General features: G+C 32.9%; 1 long non-coding RNA gene across 1 annotated transcript; it reads left to right on the top strand.

The window, feature by feature from the left end:
* Positions 1–353: 353 nt before the first annotated feature.
* LOC129871721 (uncharacterized) lies at positions 354–4,045 on the top strand. The gene is made up of 2 exons (XR_008762299.1): positions 354–749; positions 3,739–4,045. It is a non-coding gene; the product is annotated as an uncharacterized LOC129871721 (long non-coding RNA).
* Positions 4,046–19,247: the final 15,202 nt, after the last annotated feature.

Here is a 19,247-nt window from a genome sequence, read left to right as displayed (position 1 = left end):
AAGGTATTTTTAGATTAAAATATTGATAACGGATATTTTTAAATCTTTTTTTATAATTCAGAGATATTTTTGACCCTTTTCCATACTTTTTATGGTATAAACATCTTAAACTATTTCATATTCTCTTCCTCTCGATTTATGTAATACTTTTCTTTTTAGTAATTCGAAAGAAAAAATCATATTTTTTATTAAAACATTATTTTTAAATTTAACTTTTAATTTTTTTAATAATATATTTATAGCTACATAATTATATATTTCTAATTCTAAAAACATAAAAAAGTTTAAAAATTATTACTTTTTAATTTTACATTTATTCAAAATATTATCACATATATTGGCACTAAAGGATCGTGAATGAACTAATCATTTGTCAACCTTCCCGATGCGTTTTCTGCAACTATGCGTCACATGCTTGTTGTCTTTGCATTGAGAGTTGATACAGGCTTCTGCCTCTTCCTTCTCGGGGTGCCAAAAGACCCATTCTTATCCATCAAAATCTCCCCTCTATAAAATAGCAAATCAAGTGTAAAAGAGAAATGACCCAGTGTTTTCCTGAAAGAATTAAGCATATAGAAAGAAAATGTTGGTGATGGGAATAAGCTTGCAATGCTTGATGGACTTGGTGGTAGCTGGGTTTTCCCTCATGATTGGGTTGGGGATTTTCGCTTTCATTGCTTCAATTTTATGCTCTGCTGCTTTCTACCAGAACGCCAAGCAACTTTCTTGAAACCCCTTTATGGATTTAGGTATGAAGATTTGTGACATTTTATTTGGGTGTTCTAAATTTTAGTTTTCTTGGTAAAAATTTGTTTTTTTCTTCCTTATGGATTTAGAGTCAATTGCTAACTCCGTCCGAATACGGTTTTGCACTTTTCCTTTCCATGGAAGTGAATTAATATAGTTAAATTCAGCTCCGAAATTTGGTCAAATTGAGTACGATCAACATAATTTAGGATTGGTTTTTATTAATTTGTGGGATTTATTTATATGAATGGTTATTGAGAATTCAGATAGTCACTAGGAAATAGTTTAGGATTGCGATATTAGTGGAATGATTAAAGAGGAATATTATTGTTGTTTGTTTATACAGTTATACGATTCCCCTGATGAAGATGAGCAGCAACACTTTGTTTGAAGATATTTCTAGATAAAGGCCTTGATTTCATGATTTCTCTCAAAATCAAATTTTGGTGTTTGTTGTTGTATTAGCCCTATTCTTCTTAGTTCTAGTAGCTTTTTATATCTATCTTCATCTGTTTATTATGTTTCGGGTACTACACTATTCTGTTGTTGATATTCTTTTCTTGTAGGCTTTGCGCTACTTCTCTTATTAGTTTTTTATGTTTTCGTCACTGTTTACTTCTTCTTTATGCCTAAAATTGCTGCACTTGAGCTGAGGGTCTTTTGAAAACAACCTCTCTACCTCCACGAGATAGTAGTAAGGCGTGCGTACACTCTACCCTCCCAAAACCACACTTGTGAAATTTCACTTGGTATGTTGTTGTTGTCGTTGTCTTATATTCATCGAGTATTCTAATCATTTAATTGATTATAGAACGACAACAAAATTGATCTAGAATCCCCTTTTTTTAATGGATAAGCTCACTTATATTGCTTATTGGCCAAAATTTGGATCAGGAGGATGCAAAGTCCCCTTCAAGGTGTTGAGCTTTGCAAATATCATTTTCCGCCCATATTCATCTTGGAGTTGAACTTATACAGCCTTATGTTACGACCCTCCACTTGATCATGAAGAAGGGAGAAGAATCTAGAGTCTTGGAGAGGTTAGTGGAGAGGTTAGTGGAAGACTCTAGATTTTTGTAAAAACTTGTAGAGAAGTCTTGAAAGACTTGGAATTCTCTAGAGGGTGTAGAGAATTCCAATTGAGCCTTTTAGGAGTAGTATAAATAGAGTGGGCATTCATTTGTAGCAAACCATCCAGAAATCAAGCATTCTTCCAAGTAATACAAAGTCTTCAAAAAAAAGCTCTCTTGTCTTTCTTACAACCTAGCGTTCTCTTAACGATCTAGTCTTAAAGGCTTACTTGAGCTTGCAAGATCGTGAAAGATTCGTGAATAAGTTGTCAAGTGCCGCACGGAGGTCTTAGTTGAAGTCTAAGTTCGTGACACTTAGTACCCATTATTTATTCGGTTATAGGTTGCCTCCATGTGATTGCTAGTATGTAGGGAGAGATAGATAAGGTTGTGAAATTGATAAGGAACTTGTCATGTTTTAACAAAATGACTGAAGATTGTTTAGTAGTAAGTGGACAAGAGAAGAACAATTTTCTGAACAAGGGAACTCTGGAGATGTCAATATTCTTCTGTAAACTGATTGTAAGTTAGGGTTTGACAAAACTTTAAATGAATGTATCCTCCTTGATATTAGCTTTCTATATAAGATGCTAGAGTCTTATGTATCACAAAATATGCTTTGGAAGCATGGTGCTCCTTCTAGTTTTGTAGTCTACACTCTAATACAAGGTTTATGAAAGGATATCTTATATCTGTCACCTAAAGTCCCTAGCATTCCCACTGTCGTTAGCATTAAGCTGTCGTTAGCATTAAGCAGCCTTCTATATGGTATAATACTCTAGGAAAACTAGAGTATTAAACTAAGAAGGCCTGTGTCTTTGGTCAGTCTTAAGACAAGTCGGTAGTCCCTTCTCTGTTTTCAGTTATGAACTGTGTCATAGCCTATAGATGTTAATGACATAAACAATGATCATATGAGGTCTTGCGTCAGGTAGATAAACTCCACGTAGGTTTTATAATTTCACTAGGCATGAAAATTAAGATAAAATTGTACATAGATGTTTGTCGTGAGTGGATCGATCAATTGTGAAGTTATGATTTGATAAATTGAACTTAGAACTATATTGAAGTGGTTTGTGTAGTACGTTTATCATCTTATGTAATTGAGAAGTATTGATTAGAATGAGGAACCTTTCTTTCCTGAGTGAACGGTATATAGTGAACAAAAGGAATAGAAGCACCATCAGTTTGAGCTTATATGCCTAATGCAAGATCTTTACCTATAGAGTTTGTAGTCGATAGTTTCAGTCAACTGTAAATCGTACTTCCCGGACTTCCCAAAAAGGGAATGTCCCTCCCCCATCCTCACTCACTCCAAGAAAATAACAAACAGTAGAACTCTTTAAAGGACAGAGGAGGTCTGTGAAATTAGTCAGTAACATCTTCTTAGAGTTCTCTCTGGCTTCAAGAAAGCAAGAACTGGCAAAGTTCTGGTACATCCTTTTTAGACGTACTTTTCTCTATTATGTTTTTCTTGGGTAAATTGTTGTCAATAAAACCTTTGTTCTTTCTATTGTCATATCAGAAAAGAAAAAAAAAAACCTCAGCTTGGAGTTCTATTCTAGCCCTGCCTTCGTGAGTAAACCATTTCCCTGCAGACCATAATTTCACGGGACTACTAGTGTTAATTATCTGTATGCATTCTATGGATGTGCTTGCATTTGAGTCGAGGGTCTATTGGAAATAACCTCTCTAGTCCCATAAAGGTAGGAGTAAGGTCTGCGTACATCCTACCCTCCCTAGACCCACTTGTGGGATTACACTGCATAAGTTGTTGTTGTATGTATGTATGTGTTTGCATTTGAGTTTCCTTTGAAGAAGTTGGTATTGTTTTACTACTTGCTAATGTTATTCCTTCCTTCATTAGTTATTGGTACTTTCCCAGTCACAAATTAACTGATTATTGTTTCCATTTATGCAGGATAGAAAAAACATAAGAAATAAAAGGTTTTCTTCCACCATCTCCCACATGATTTTGGCACCTTTGCTGCTTGTAATGTAAGCCAGGAACTGCATGGAGAGATGAACTGAACTGATAAGTAGAGCCCATTTTAACTGTTTTGTTCTTTGTAATTGGTAGAGAGAAGTATGTGCCGTTCGAAAAAAGGCTTTTGTTTCGCAATAGAGGAATGAATATGCAGTTTTGAGACAGCTATTTCACCTTCTACAATATAAATAGTTTGATGTTTTAGAAAATTAAGAAGGAATTTTTTTTATTAGTTTTTCAATTCTATCTTTACTGTTCCAACTAATGGAGTGATAATCATCAAGTGAGTAATTTAAAAGAGAAACGTATTTTTAGGAAAACACTTCTATATGGAGGGCATAATATAAAATTATGTCTGGTGAATTAGATGAGGTTGCTCTTGAAGTTTTTTTTTCTTGAAATAAAAAATATAGAGGCGGCAAATGGATGGAATGGACGGATTGGATCAAATTTAGGCAGGCAATAGACATGTCGAGATCCACGGGTTAATTCATAGGTGTTAAAAAGTGCAGATAGAGTTGAAGTAGATAAATTCACTGTGTGCATCATTCAGTGTCATTATTATGAATACAAGCACGCCAAACATGAATTTTATTGTAACTATATCAAAAGGTACACAACTGATAAATTTACACCATTGGTTTGATGAGCATTGTAAGAGGAGAAGATTATAACAATATACAATTTCATGACACAAACGTAATTATAAATCTTGTAAATCTGTTCCACCAAACAATATTCATAAAGGTCAAATTTACAGACAATGATATTATATGCATTAGGGGTGTACATAGACCGGGTTGGTTCGGATTTGTTACAAGCCAAACCAAACCATTTGTGTCGGGTTATTAAATCTATAAACCAAACCAAACCAATAAAAGTCGAATTGTTCGATATCAATTTTTCTCGGATTTTTCGGGTTTCTCGGGTTTTTCATAGACGGAGGCAGAACACTGTTAATATAACTAAAATGTCAAATAGCCATAATGAAACCAAATGTTCTGCACTTCTGCCAATTAACTTAATCACACATAAACAAAAACTAATATAGTTTCTTCCATAAAATTAAACTACAGCTTTAGACAAAATGGTATGTCAGATGTCACAAAAACAAAATCCACCTTAGAGTTTGAGTATACTCTAAATCATCTTAGACTATTACAACTGAAGTTGCTTCATCTCTCAATTAAACTCAAGAAACATAATGTTGGAAGCAATCTGCATATCTGGTTCTATTTTCTTATCTGCAAAATAAAAAGTTAAGTCAAATGTAGCTCTAGAGGAGATATAAAGGTTTCCAAAGGAGCTTATAACTATTTTGGTTTATTTATTCATTCTTATGATTATACTTGAATGAACACCCTCTCTTGCAAAAACTAAAGCAATGTAAATATGCAGAAATTTAATTTAGCATTTACTAACTGAAATAATATTGGAGAATAAATGCCAGCCAATTCATAACTATAAAAAAAATGAGTTTTACAAAACAACTTTTTGTAGAAGAAGTCTGTAACTTTTGTAAAAGAATAGTGTAATCAATTAACATACCAATTCTCACACAAATAGTGCATCGTGAACGAAACTGGCTAATTAATGCTCAAAGGTGAGTCTCGATACTCTGCAAGAAAAAAGAATAAATTAATATATTGGATAAATAATATAAAAATATATCTAGATTCTAAAAAACTGAATATATGTTCAAGTGGAAATGAGATGAGATTGGAGGACTGGTGTTGTACTTGCAGGCTACAAGTACATTTGGTTTATTGAACATAAAGATGTAGTTTTTCAAGAATGAATAGAACATCTAAAGGATCTATGCTTTAATACAAGTCCCCTGTCAGTGGATAATAGACTGAACAGAGAATATGATTTTAAATAAAGGACCAAAAGCAGTGTCTGCAGTAGCACTTTAATAACACACTAAGGCCTAAAGTAGTGTTTCAGCACTTTAATAACACACTAAGGCCTAAAGTAGTGCTTATAACACAGTGTCTGCAATAGCACTTTAATACAAGTCCCCTGTAAGTAGCACATTAATAACAAAAACAAGAAAAAAAATCTATCAAACACACTAAGGCCAGCCAAGTCAAGAAAAAAGATTCAAATATTATAGCAAAAATTAACCATAAATGTTCTACTTTGATATACGAAGAGTCGAAGATGATAGTTAGGCGCTAATAAAATATGATACTAGCTCCTTGTCCCGTCTTCTAAGAAAATTAAATACTCATGAACTATTTCCAAGATTTTAGACATTGAAATGCTATATATTAAATTGTGCTTAGCCTTCACTATGTCAGTATTTTATACTAAGCAATGACAAAGTTATAGAATAAATAATAAACCAATTAACAATACCTTCATCAACTTGCTCGATGTTCTGGACTTCTTCTAAACTGTCGTGAAAATTATATTCTTTAGAAGGTGATCGTAGCACTTATTTCCCGACAATACTTTTGGTATTTATGATCATCCAAATACATTCTTGTAAAGGCTTTTTTTAATTTTAAAGTTGTATCTAACATTGTATATGTCGAGTTCCATCTAGTTTCAACATCAAGACTCACAAGACCATGAGTGTCTATCTTAGTTTTTTCAACAAATGACTTAAAAGAAGCAAACCTTGAAGGAGAAGATCTAACATATTTTACCGCATTCCTTACACGAGAAATGGGTTCAATTTGTTCATCTAACCCTTCTTTTACAATCAAGTTCAATATGTGAGCACTACACCTAACATGTAAAAATTCATTTCCAAGTATTACCCCATTCCAATCATCTATTAGCACCTTCAAATGCTTAATGGCAACATCATTGGCAGTCGCATTGTCTAAGGTTACTGTAAACAAGTTATCAATGCCCCAACCTAATAAGCATTCCTCAATTTCCTTAGCAATAGTCTCGCCTTTGTCATCTGGTGTTGTAAAAAAATTCAGAATTTTCTTTTGTAAATTCCGTCAGTCATCAATCCAATGTACAGTGACAATCATATAACTCAAATTTTGGAGTGATGTCCACGTGTCACTAGTAATGCAAATACGTTGGTCCCTGATAAGATATTTAAGCTTATCTTTCTCTTCTTGATAAATCCTCAAGCAATGTCTTGCAACAGTAACACGAGAAGGTAGTTCAAAATTTGATAAGGCTTTAGTCATTAATTTTCTAAAGCCTTCTTCCTCTACAACTCTAAATGGCTGCTCATCAATAATTACAAATTCAACAATGGCCCTTCTAATTTCATCTGCATTATACACTACCCTTTCATTATAATCCAAAAAACCTTTTGTCCACCCTTCTTTAATAGGTTTTAACGTTGTTTGTCTCTTATCAACGATTCTAAAGGGAGATTTGTTACATTTAACTGTTAGATGTGATCATAATGTAGTAGTCCCATTCTTGCTTTCGGCAGCAAATGTTTTTGGATAGTAATTGCATTTTGTCCTAATTTTACCTCCTTTAGCTTTAAATTTGGAGAAGTGATCCCAAATCTCGGAAGTCTCTCTACCACTATTCCAGATTTTGAAGGTTCTTTAGGAGTTGTTTTTCTTTGCTTTTTAGGAGTGCGTCGATGAGGAATGTTCTTACCTTGTTGTTGTTGAGATTCTGTTGACACAATTGGATGGTGGTTGTCAATCACTAGTGATTTAGTTCCAGAAGTTGTAGCTTCCATCAAGAAAGATAATTTATGTATATAATAAAAAAAGATTATAATTTGTAATAGATGTTTAAGATACAACTAACATAGATGAATGGAACTATTTTTCAGCTATTACAACAGATAATAAGGCAGCACAACAAATAGAGTAACAGCACAATAACAACTTAGCATATAAGGAATGCTGCAAATCTTGTGAGGCAAAAGTGAGAAAACAAAAGTACATCCATGTCTAAAGTTGTAGGGATTCTAGGAGCTCTAAAATAGATTCAGCTTGTTAAATTTTTTTATTCTACACCAAAAGCAAACAAAAGAAATATGGTTAGTCTTTATTCTCTGAATGTGGTTGTGTTCGTGCTCAAAGCACCTCCAATTCCTCTCTTTCTATAACATCTAACATTTGAAAGACCACCATTTCAGGGGCATTCATGCAGGACCTATCAACTATCAGGATGCTTGGCTATCTAGACTAATCTCGCATGGATATGAGTTGGAAGAAACTTGTAAGACGGATGAAATTAATTAATTAGAGGTTAAAAAATTCTTATAAGAGCAAGTTATCATATTTATACTAAGAAAAAATCTTTTGCAGTTACCGTAGCAACTTCCTGGATGATAATTAAGATGGCAGAAATCTCCTGGGGACATTCAAGTATTCAACATACGTGACAAAAGCCAGATTTTGTTTACAACTATACCCCAGTCGCAAATAAGTTATGGACATCTACATCTCAGTTGTTTCAAACATATCTTTTTGTCAGATTTGAAGTTCAAATAAAACTTTTGTTAAATGACTAGTTCTTCCAGCTATTCGCGAAATCCTAATTCATGCCGATATAAAGGACATTATATTTCCTTGAAAAGTCATCTAAAAAATTCCACAAAATCATAGAATATTTAAAGAGATCAAAATATGTCAAAGTACTCTTTTTGATAATCAAATACTTCAAGATCCACAAGTTCTTTTATAGAGATCAAGTTCAAATCATCCTGGCTAGTTTGAGAAATACGCCACTAACGGCACTCAAATCATGATAGAGATCAAATCAAAATCATCCTAGTTCGAGAAATAAGCACTAACCGCCCTCGAATCATATAGAAAATTTAGAGATAAGAATTAAGGGAACAAACAGAATTATACCCGCACTATTTATCAATAAAATTATGTTTCTTCATATTTTATTTGTGATTGTAATTTATTTTTTATCACTTTAAAATTTATTGCAAATAAATTGACACATCCAGTGAGACCAAAGTTGTCCTTCATCTCTTCTCTCACAAATCAAATATACAAATCTGAAGCCACAAAATCGTAAAGGTGAAAGAATGAGTACTTCAAGCCTCGTCTTTGAGCTTGATCAAGTCTACACTCTGACAAGCCATGCAGTAGGGGGCATTTGTAGACATCGAAATTTTATAGGATTCTACAAGACGAGTCTTATTTCAGTTAGGATTTTTTGGAGGCTACTCTACCCTAAATCCTAATTCATGCCTATATAAAGGGTATTATATTCCCTTGAAAAATCATCTAAAAAATTTCACAAATTCATGGAATATTCAAAGAGATCAAAATATGTCAAAGTACTCTTTTTGATAATCAAATACTTCAAGAAGATCCATAAATCCTTTTATAGAGATCAAGTTCAAATCATCCTGGCTAGTTCGAGAAATACGCCATTAATGACACTCAAATCACGATGGAGATCAAATAAAAATCATCCTAGTTCGAGAAATAAGCACTAACGGCCCTCGAATCATGGAGAAAATTCAGAAAAAAGAATCAAAGGAACAAACAGAATTATACCCGCACTATTTATCAATAAAATTATGTTTCTTCATATTTTATTTGTGATTGTAATTTATTTTTCATCACTTTAAAATTTGTTACAAACATTGTAGGTATTTTTTGATAAAATTCATAGCTTAATTTTATTCTGAAATTTATTCCTTCGATTTGTTATATTGAAGTGGTATACAATTACACTAAAGCTATGTAATGGTGTTATAGTCAGATCCGTCAAAAAGGAGGTTCTCAATTCGATATGATACCACATAGTATACAAGTATATATAGTGAAAGGGTATCGATCTAGTTCACTTCTTTATTCGTCTGTACTTAAACTGCTCTATAATATTATGAGCAGTAAATGTTCGAGAAGTAAAAGCATAAGTGTGCGAGAAAGTAAAAGTATTCTGTTTCAAGTTTCAATAATGTTCACAATCATTACATAGTACAACTATAATAACATACTCACACGTGAGCTCTGGGGAGTGGGAAGGGTAGGATATATAGAGACTTTATCCCTATATTTATAAGGTACAGAGGTTATTTTCGAAAGAGCCTCAACTTAAAAAGGAAAATATTCAACGTAAGATTATGAAAAAAGAAATTGAGAAGTAACAGCAAACCCTAAACCTACCCTTTCTCATCGCCGATGGCTACAATGGCCACGGCCAATAATGGCTGGCCCACTATCCTTAAAGGAGAACCACCCACATCCAAACTAGCACCTTCATCAACACTTTGAAACTTGAATCAATTCATGATCCTAATCCACTGTGATTGTAGAAACATCACTATTACAGTCCGAACTAATATTTTTTGCAAAATATAAGATATTTAAAGATGTGAAAACATTTTTAATAAGTAAGAAATGACTGAGTTCCCATAAACTCAGAAAATATCCAACTATCAATGTCAATATGCGAAATTTAACTCCTAGGAACTGAAAGTCAAATGTATCAAAACTCTAGTAAATTATCAAGTCTGGGGAAGAGAATGCAGTCCCAACAAGTCATAAAATAAACAGTGTTTTAAATCAAGTCCTAGAAGAAGGACTAGAGTAAGAAGAGTCCACGATAGCCTGAAGGAATGGCTCACCCTTAGACTTTGACAGCTAACGGTCTTCTATTCTAGGTCTCTCAACAGCCATCTGAATATGCCCTGTACTCAAAGTGATAGAGCAAGTATAGTACCAGTACACAAAATCAACAGTGTACTGGTAGGATCAAGCGGCTAGCCAGTAAGCGAGTCATGAACAAGAAAATGTTATCTCTCCTGTATTAAGGTTAGCAAACTAGAAACAATAAATATGAAAATAAAAAATAGTATCCGAATTCACAGAATTCACTGTGTGTCCTTAAAGAATTTAATTCCCTCACTGTACCCGAGGTTAAAGATTATTTTCTTCCAAGATAAAACGGATAAACTATTAAAGAAGTAGCGGTACCTCAAACTTTAATAATTTCAGTGAACTCAAAAGCCAGCAACAAAATCACACATAGACTCAACTTTGTTTGTAAGAAAATATATGCAGAAGAGGGAGAATTCAAATAAAAAATGAGAGAAAAATCCTCTATTTATAGTCAACAAAGGATAGTGTGAACAGGTATTTATTGTGGCTTATCGAAAAAGTCACAATCCTTCACAAAAGTCACAACATTTCACAAAAGTCGCAACTCTTTAAAAAGTCATAATTTTTTGGAAAAGTCACAACCTTGCGAAAAGGTGACATGTGACAACCTTTTATTTTTCATTCACACCTTTAAACCCCAACAGTAAATACTGCACAATAAGCACATATATACAGAACAGACTCAACCAATATCATCTCCTAACTAGTGTTCAACATTATCACATTTCATCATTCTCAATATCATGCAATTTCACATAAGAGTCCTCTCATGGGACCTCTAATCACAAGTCTATCTGTCGGAATGTGACACCCGATCCAAATGTATGTCGGCATGTGACACCCTATCCAAATACATATCGGAACGTGATATCCAATCCAAGCATACAATTCAGCCACAATCACAATGAATAGATAAACTATTGTGGCTACCAAGAACAAGTTCAATACACGTCATAGCCCATAAGTAATTATTTCACACAAATATTTGCATGCTTGCCTATCCATTTACACATATGCATACAATGGAGTAATTTAGCAAGTACATGACTAACATATAGGAAACAAACCATCACCTAAAGTGCAGGAGTTTTCTCTTTCCAATTTGTTCTGCTTGATCTTAATCTAAAATCAATAATAACATACAAAGGATCAATGAAAAGACCTAATTTATATGAATTTAACATAATTACCTTCCTAGGCCAAACCCATGCTCCTAAACCCATTCTAGGGCTGTTTTCCACCATTAGTTTCAAGCCAAAACCCTCCTCCAGTGATCACCCACCATAGATTATGGGTTCTAGGAATCAAATTACAAGTTTAGAGAGTAATTTAGTTATGTTTGGCACAAATTATAGTGTAAACCAATAAGAATTTGCTCTAGATCGCTTCTAGTGTCTTAAGAACGAAGTGGGAATGAATAAAACCGTTTAGGGACTTTTCTCCAGCTTAAGTCGCATTTTGTCCCGCCACAACAAAACCATCCTGCTCTAGCGGGATTATTCCCTCCTTGGAGGGATACGCGGAGACAGTGAGCTCGTAAAGAGTCTCAAAGTCTCCCCTTTCACAATACCCCATCCCAAGATGCCTTACAATATACCTTTCATGCCAAGTTCAATTTTGGGAGTTTTACTCACTTAATTATGATTACGTAAAGTTTTACAGGCTCCATATCATCTTGGCTATCAACTAACCCAATCAAATTAAATATTCAATCCCCCATCCGAATCCGGATCATCCTAAACTTCTCCTGACTCAGAATTCGTCCAAGTCTGATCTAGACTCAATTTTTCTGAAGCCACCACCCAAGTTTTCTGGCCTAAGTTCCTTTCCTATTGGCTCACAATAACTATGGAAGTAGGTCATTATATGAATGAGCTCATATTTTTCCCTTCAAATGACATTCTGAGTGACGGCGCGTCAGTCAAACAATGGTGCGATGGAAATTTTCATTCATTTTGTTTTAGATGAGGGCATTGTCATTCTAAACTCTGGGGGGGATTATGTAACTTACTATAAAATGTGTAGGAGAGTTAGAAAAATAAGTTTTTCATTGTTTAAGACCTCTCATCCTCTCCTCAAAATTACAATGCACTAGAATCTTTAAAAAACACTAAATTAGGGTTCATCATCTCCAAACTTCAAGCATAGAAATTCTACCAAGGTTTTTCCGTTTAGGTATGTAGAATTTTATCAATGTGTATTCGTTCACCCATTGAGTCTCAAATTAAACTCCACTCTTCAGTTATTTAATTCTATAAAAATTTAAGATTCTTAAATAAAGCATGAATTTCAGTATTTTTCTGTTCATCCTTATGGATAGCCTATGAATGCATGTTTTTTCATAAACTTAAGTATCATTATATTGATATTTTCATGAGCCCTTAGACTAGAGAATATTCATGTCTTTGAACTTGTGTTGATTGATTTGCATATTTCATTTAGTCTTTCAGTTCCACATGTTTAATATGTTTTCATTATCATTTCAGACTTATATTTTAGTATTATTGGGCTATTCAATTTATCATTATAATTCAGTTGGGAGTACTACTTAGCACTGAGTGTATGTAGAGATGAAGGCTCACTCATCAGTTAGGTTGAGACCTTTATTAGTAATTCCTAAGTCCCAAAATTGTGTGTCACCGTAGATTTTAAAGGATCACCCGTCAGATCAGGCTTGACACCTTAGTCCTTTTAGACATCAGTTAGTGGGTCCATGTCAACTAGTGTTCGTACCCTTGACAAGGTACAACGTAACATGTCCTCAGTTGGGGTATAATTTGAACTTCGTTTAGCTCAGTTGGAGTATGTTGGTTATTAGTATATCTCATAATTCAGTCTCAAATATTACATGACCTTGTACTCAATTTATTCAATACAGTATTGATGAGTTGCATGTTATTACTTGGTCACTACATTAACTTATTTATTTTAGTTCTAAATTCATTTTAACATCTCGGATTTATCATGTTCAGTTAATTTGATTATACTGCATATCTCACATACTCAGTATATTCAAAGTACTTACTACACACCTTCTTGAGCTATATTATTCATTATATAGATCCAGACACTCAGTATCCAGCTTGCGGTTAGTACAATTCCTTATCACCTTAGCAATAGGGATTGTGATCCTCATCTTTCTAGGACAAGACTTTTTGTTATTTCTTTATTTTAGTATTTTAAGTTTTCAGACTGTTAGAGTTAGTTGAGGGCTTATGTAACACCCTAATTTTCTTTTTATGGATTTTCTAAAAGATTACCAGGTGATCCACGTTATCTATGAAGTTCTACGTGAGTAGTGACGGTTGGAAATAGGTCTAGAGGGATCTGGAAGGAGTTGGAGGCCAAGTAATGAGTCATGGTAATCAACATATTTGTGTAAGCTACCGACTTGGATGACTTACACAACAAAGCTACTTGAGTACATGTCGAGCTTAAGTAGCAAGAATTTCATAGGTTCTTAGAGTGAGATGAGATTCCGAACCCACAAAAGAGGAATAAGGAGACGACGCACCTACTTGGACTAAGTAGGTGATACACCTACTTGGACCAAGTAGGTGACACACCTACTTGGGGTGGACCTTATGCTGCCACGTGGCAGCTTTAGATTGGGCGCATGGATGAGGTGGCGCCCTAGGGGCTGTACATGTGTCACCCCTAGGGGCTGCCATATGTCACACTTAAGGGAGCATATATATTAATATTAAGATGGCTAAGAAGTCATTTTTTCAGCAAAATTACACTTAGAGTTTGAGAGAAAACTTAGAGAATAAGAGAGAGTACCTACGGTAGCAACAAGGAAAAAAAGGTAAGCCCTCCGATTTCATTCTGTAAATTAATTATCTAAGGTGTTATTTGATCAAATGGAGGTATTTAATAAAGTAAATAAACTAATTGGGGCAAAAGGTAAGGGTAACGAGCATCCACCAATTTTTAATCGCGATTAAGGAGCTTTCGAGGTCAAGTTTTGGCAAGGTAAGATTTTCCCTTTTGATTTGAAGTTAATGATATTATTGTTTATGTTGTTGATACGTTGTTGTTGTTGAAAGTGGGGGAATAAACCTTGTTTTGCAAACCCATTTTTGAATGGGACTGTTGTTAGTAATATTAGTATAACTCTTTATGTATACCTTATTTTTGAGTGATTCAAGATGTTTTGGAAAGATATTTCATAGGGATATAACTTTCATTTATTCTCTAAAACCCATTTTTGCTTTTATCAGCTCGAAAAAGGGTGATGAAGTATAGGGGAGGTGCTGCCCAGATTTTATTTTAAAATTCCTACATGGACTATTGTTGGTATTTTGGGTATATCTTTTTATACATAATTGCTATAGGGGTGATTCAAAATTGTATGAAACCCTAATACATATGTCTATAACTTTCATTGAGGCCACAAAGCCTGTTTCCCCCATTTACCCCTTCGAAACTGAACAACAATACAAGATAGTAGGCTGTCCAGAATTCATGTTTTGATAGTTTGGGCTGATTTTTATTGATTTCATGTTTAGTTTCGATATGATGAGAATGTTAAAGTTAAGTAGATATTTGATTGTGTATTTAAGGTGTATATGCTCTTATACAAGCTAAGGAGAATTGTTTGACGAAGTGGACTTTGGTTGGTTTATGGCGTAGATGAATTGAACTCCTCGAGTTGTGGTCGAACTTGTTATGTGCTAAAACGCCAAGGTTTGTGTATAAATTGAACTTGGAATATTTTATTTTTATGAAATTTGAAGTATTTTGATGAGTTGTTTCCTTACTCCTTGTCTTGTATTATGGTATGACTATTATCTCAAGTATTGCAAAACTTTCGCTAAACCGTCCACTTGTACGAATTGCTTGATCATTTTGCATTCTTGTTGGGACTTTGTTCTTCTTGTTATGGTGATTTTTCATCGATATTGGCATGCCTATCGATTCATATCTTTTCCATCTTGACTTTGAATTTATATTTTATTTTGATGATGGGGTTTCGTCCATTTTCGAGTACGAGTGGAAAGCCACTTTCAACATGGTTCTTGATTCTCTTGATATTGGGTGACGATCCTTCTTAATTTCGGGGATTCGGTTCGTCTTGATATTGATTATGCTTAGTGTGAAGGCATGACATATCTATTGGGCAAAATTGATTATTTGACAACTCTTTCGAATTGCATTATAAGTTTCTTGATACTTGAGCCTTCGAATATTGATATTGATTTTGAAACTCTTCAAGGTTAGTATTTGATACTTTGATATACTTGTTTAATTGGGCTTACTTTTACCTTATTGAACCACGTGAGATGAACAAGGAAATTGAAGAATTTAATGGATCCAAGCCCAAAGTTTATACACCACTAAGCTTTATGCTTAGCGATAGTTATTTTCTATCTTAGTTAATGTGCGGGACGAGATGTGAAGATGGCCATTTGGAGTAGACTTTAGGAGCCCTTGTGAAGATCACATCTGCATATGCATCTAGTTTTGTAAATAATTTGGGAACTTGTACAAGATACATGTAGCACTTATTTATGATATTTTGAAGGCTTGTGGAAACAAAACCGTATGCATGTAACTTGAACTGGGTGACTAGTTTTGCTATTTTTGGAGTGTGCTTTTAACTCAAGTCATGCCATGTACTGGATTTATACTTTGACTTGTCATTATGCACAAAGGAAGATAATAGTCTTGTGATAATTATTAATTTGAGTTTTGTGTATTTTATGGACCCGCAATGGTGTTGAATTGGAAATAAAATTTCAAAACAAGTTGTCTAAATGTGTTGACTATTTGAGATTAAGAAAAAAAAACTGTCTTTTGCTTCGTAAGTGGCATCCTCTCAAAGGGGATGTTATAGCTTATTTCAGCAACTCATCTTAATAGAGGTTTTCAGACATAGTTTCAGCTTTATGATTTCGTTTAGATGATTCTGATTTATCCCGTTATGTGTGTTTTAAACTTACTTATATGATTTTGTTTTAGCTTCCACTCATAGATATTTAAATTTTATACATAAATCTTAGTATCATGCCAGGCCATGGGTTAGTTATGTGTCACTTGTGGCTCTAAGTATTGCGTTATGACTAGGAAATAGTCTTCGATCGTGACAGCTCGCCTTTTACCTCTCTCTGCCCTTTCTCACCTCTCCCCCCTCCCCTTTCTGTGCAATGTAAACAAATGGTAAAAGTCAATGATACAAATACAAATGGTAATAGTCGATGATACAAATATAAGTGGTAATACATAAATACAATATATAAGGCAACAAATAAATACATATATAATTTGTTACGAATTACAACAGCGACACAATTGTATTTATTTATATAATTGTATTCATTGATATAAATTATATTTGGATACAAATTGTGTTAGTTAATATACTTGATACAATTGATTTATATCAACGAATTGAAAATAATAGTCTTTGATACAATTGTATTCATTGATACAAATCAATTGTATCAATTGTATTCGTAATACAATTATCGATCAGATATACAAATCAATTATATTTCTCTCACCTCTCTCCTTCCTTTTCCAATCCCGCTCGCCTCTCTCCTCTCTCTCCAAATCTCGCTCACCTCTCTCCTCCTTCTAGTAGTTAGTTTTTTATTCAGATCAATTGTATCAATTATATTTCGTGATACAATTATCGATTAAATATACAAATCAATTTTTATACAAATCAATTATATTTCGTAATACAATTATGGATCAAATATACAAATCAATTGTATCTCTCTCTAAATCTCGCTCGCCTCTCTGTTCCTTCTAACATATAGCTACAAATAGTAATAAAGCAAACTATAACTAAGGAGGCTGCAGGTTATGTTTCTAGTCTTATTTATTTTTAAAATTTCCTCACAAAATATTAAGAGGATCTACTGTACAATTGAAATATTAAAATTGTAGCCATTTTTTAGTACGTGGAAATAAAAGAAGTTAGGGAATATTCTAAAGTGAATCAGTCATAGTTTAGCTAGGCTGGGCGTTTGGTTGGTTTAATTTGATTTGCAAAATTTGGTTTGGTTTGCCACTTTTCAATTTGGTAAAAATGTTAATTAAAATCGAACTGAAATAAATTCAATTCAGTTCAATTTTTACAATTTTGATTCGATTTATTTTTATTCGATTTTCAGTTTGAATTCGTGGATTTCCCAATCAGATTTCCCTTTCAATAGCACTGAAAATGCTGATTTTCTGAGATCAAACATATTTTCAAGTACTTTGAGACTCCTTTATCATCTACGAAACAGAAAATGAAATATCTCAGTTAGCCATATTGTAAATAATTTGAATGTTATGTCAATTCTTCCACTATTTCTTTTCTTTAATTCAGCCGCCTCTTGATTGTTATTCTCGTCATTCATGTTTGACTTGACATATTTTTAAAAATGATAAATAAAATAATAATTTTATTATATTATTTTATTTATTATAAGTCATTTAAATATAGAGAAAAATATTAGTATTTAATAATAATGATAAAATAGGTAGAAAATATTAAATTATATCTTAATTTTTCAAAATTGAACAAGTTAAAATGAACATCTATTTTTAATACAGTAATAAGTAAAAGTGGCCGGATGGAGTAATTATCAAACTCGATTTGTTATTGTGTTTGGATCTGAGCACATGGGCTAAAGTACCGATTCTAGAATATGTGGGTGGTGAAAATCATGTTAGAAAGATCACACGTTATTATTGAACAAGTTTGAATAACTGGTTTGAATTTCAAATAGTACTTGTGAAAAAAATTGAAGTGGATTTTGTTTACACTTTTAGAAATAGTATAACGAGTTTGTCTACAAAATTTGAAGTAAGTCATCTCGTGTAGATTTGGATTGCTTTTTCAACATAATTGCAACTGAAAATGGTAGAAGATCAAGTTTGTCTCAATAGCTAGTATATGATATACACTTTTGTATGTATTGCTACACTCTTTTATATAAGATAATAAATACTCCATTTGTTTCAGTTTATATGACTTATTTTCCTTTTCAGACAGTCTTAAAATGAATGAGATATTTTTATATTAAATAACAATTTAATTTTAAAATGCCCATTTTTTCCTTATAAAAGGATTTATATGCACACAAACATATATCACTTATTTTAGATCACAAGTTTCAAAAATATTTCTTTCTTTCTTAAATTTCGTGTTAAGTCAAACTAACTCATATAAATGGGACATGAAGTATTTTTTTATGGAGAAAAGGGTCAAAAATATACATTAACTTTTATTTATTAATTGACTTTATAATTACTGATAAAGTAAAGTCGTTCTTACCCTTGCCGTCTACAAACTTGTCATTCATACCCCTCAATTGAATGGAAAGCCCCAAATCAACTAAAATTATCTAATTTTAATTAAAATTACTCAATTTCCTCTTTTAATCCAAATCCGACCTAAAAAATTGACATTTTCAGATCTTATACATTAAAATATATTTTTATTTTTTTATAAAAAAATGTAAAACTAAATTTTTGCTTTATTTATCACTTTTATAATATTAACAAAAATTAATTATTATTTTACTATTAATATTCGGTAATTAATTATCCACCAAATTATATTATAAAATTTGAGACTAAACAACAATAAATATGAATATTATGATAAGTTATTTATATTAGTCATTATTTTTTAAGGGTCGTAAAAAGTTTAAATTGGAATTGTGAACGGGTGGAGTAACTTTTTTTTTCTTTGGTAGTTAGAATTTTATTAATCACCAAAGTGGTATTTACAAAACTGACCTAGTTTACCCAACTAGCTACCTCATACATAACAGTACATAACTACTAAACTAACTTTATGTAACACCCCCCCCCCCAAAATTTTTCCCTAAGATTCGGACCTTTCTTGTATTCGTGTAGGGTCGAACT

The sequence above is a fragment of the Solanum dulcamara genome, chromosome 10 (assembly GCF_947179165.1).
Source record: "Solanum dulcamara chromosome 10, daSolDulc1.2, whole genome shotgun sequence".
Lineage (NCBI taxonomy): Eukaryota > Viridiplantae > Streptophyta > Magnoliopsida > Solanales > Solanaceae > Solanum > Solanum dulcamara.
This window is presented reverse-complemented; position numbering and strand designations above follow the sequence as displayed.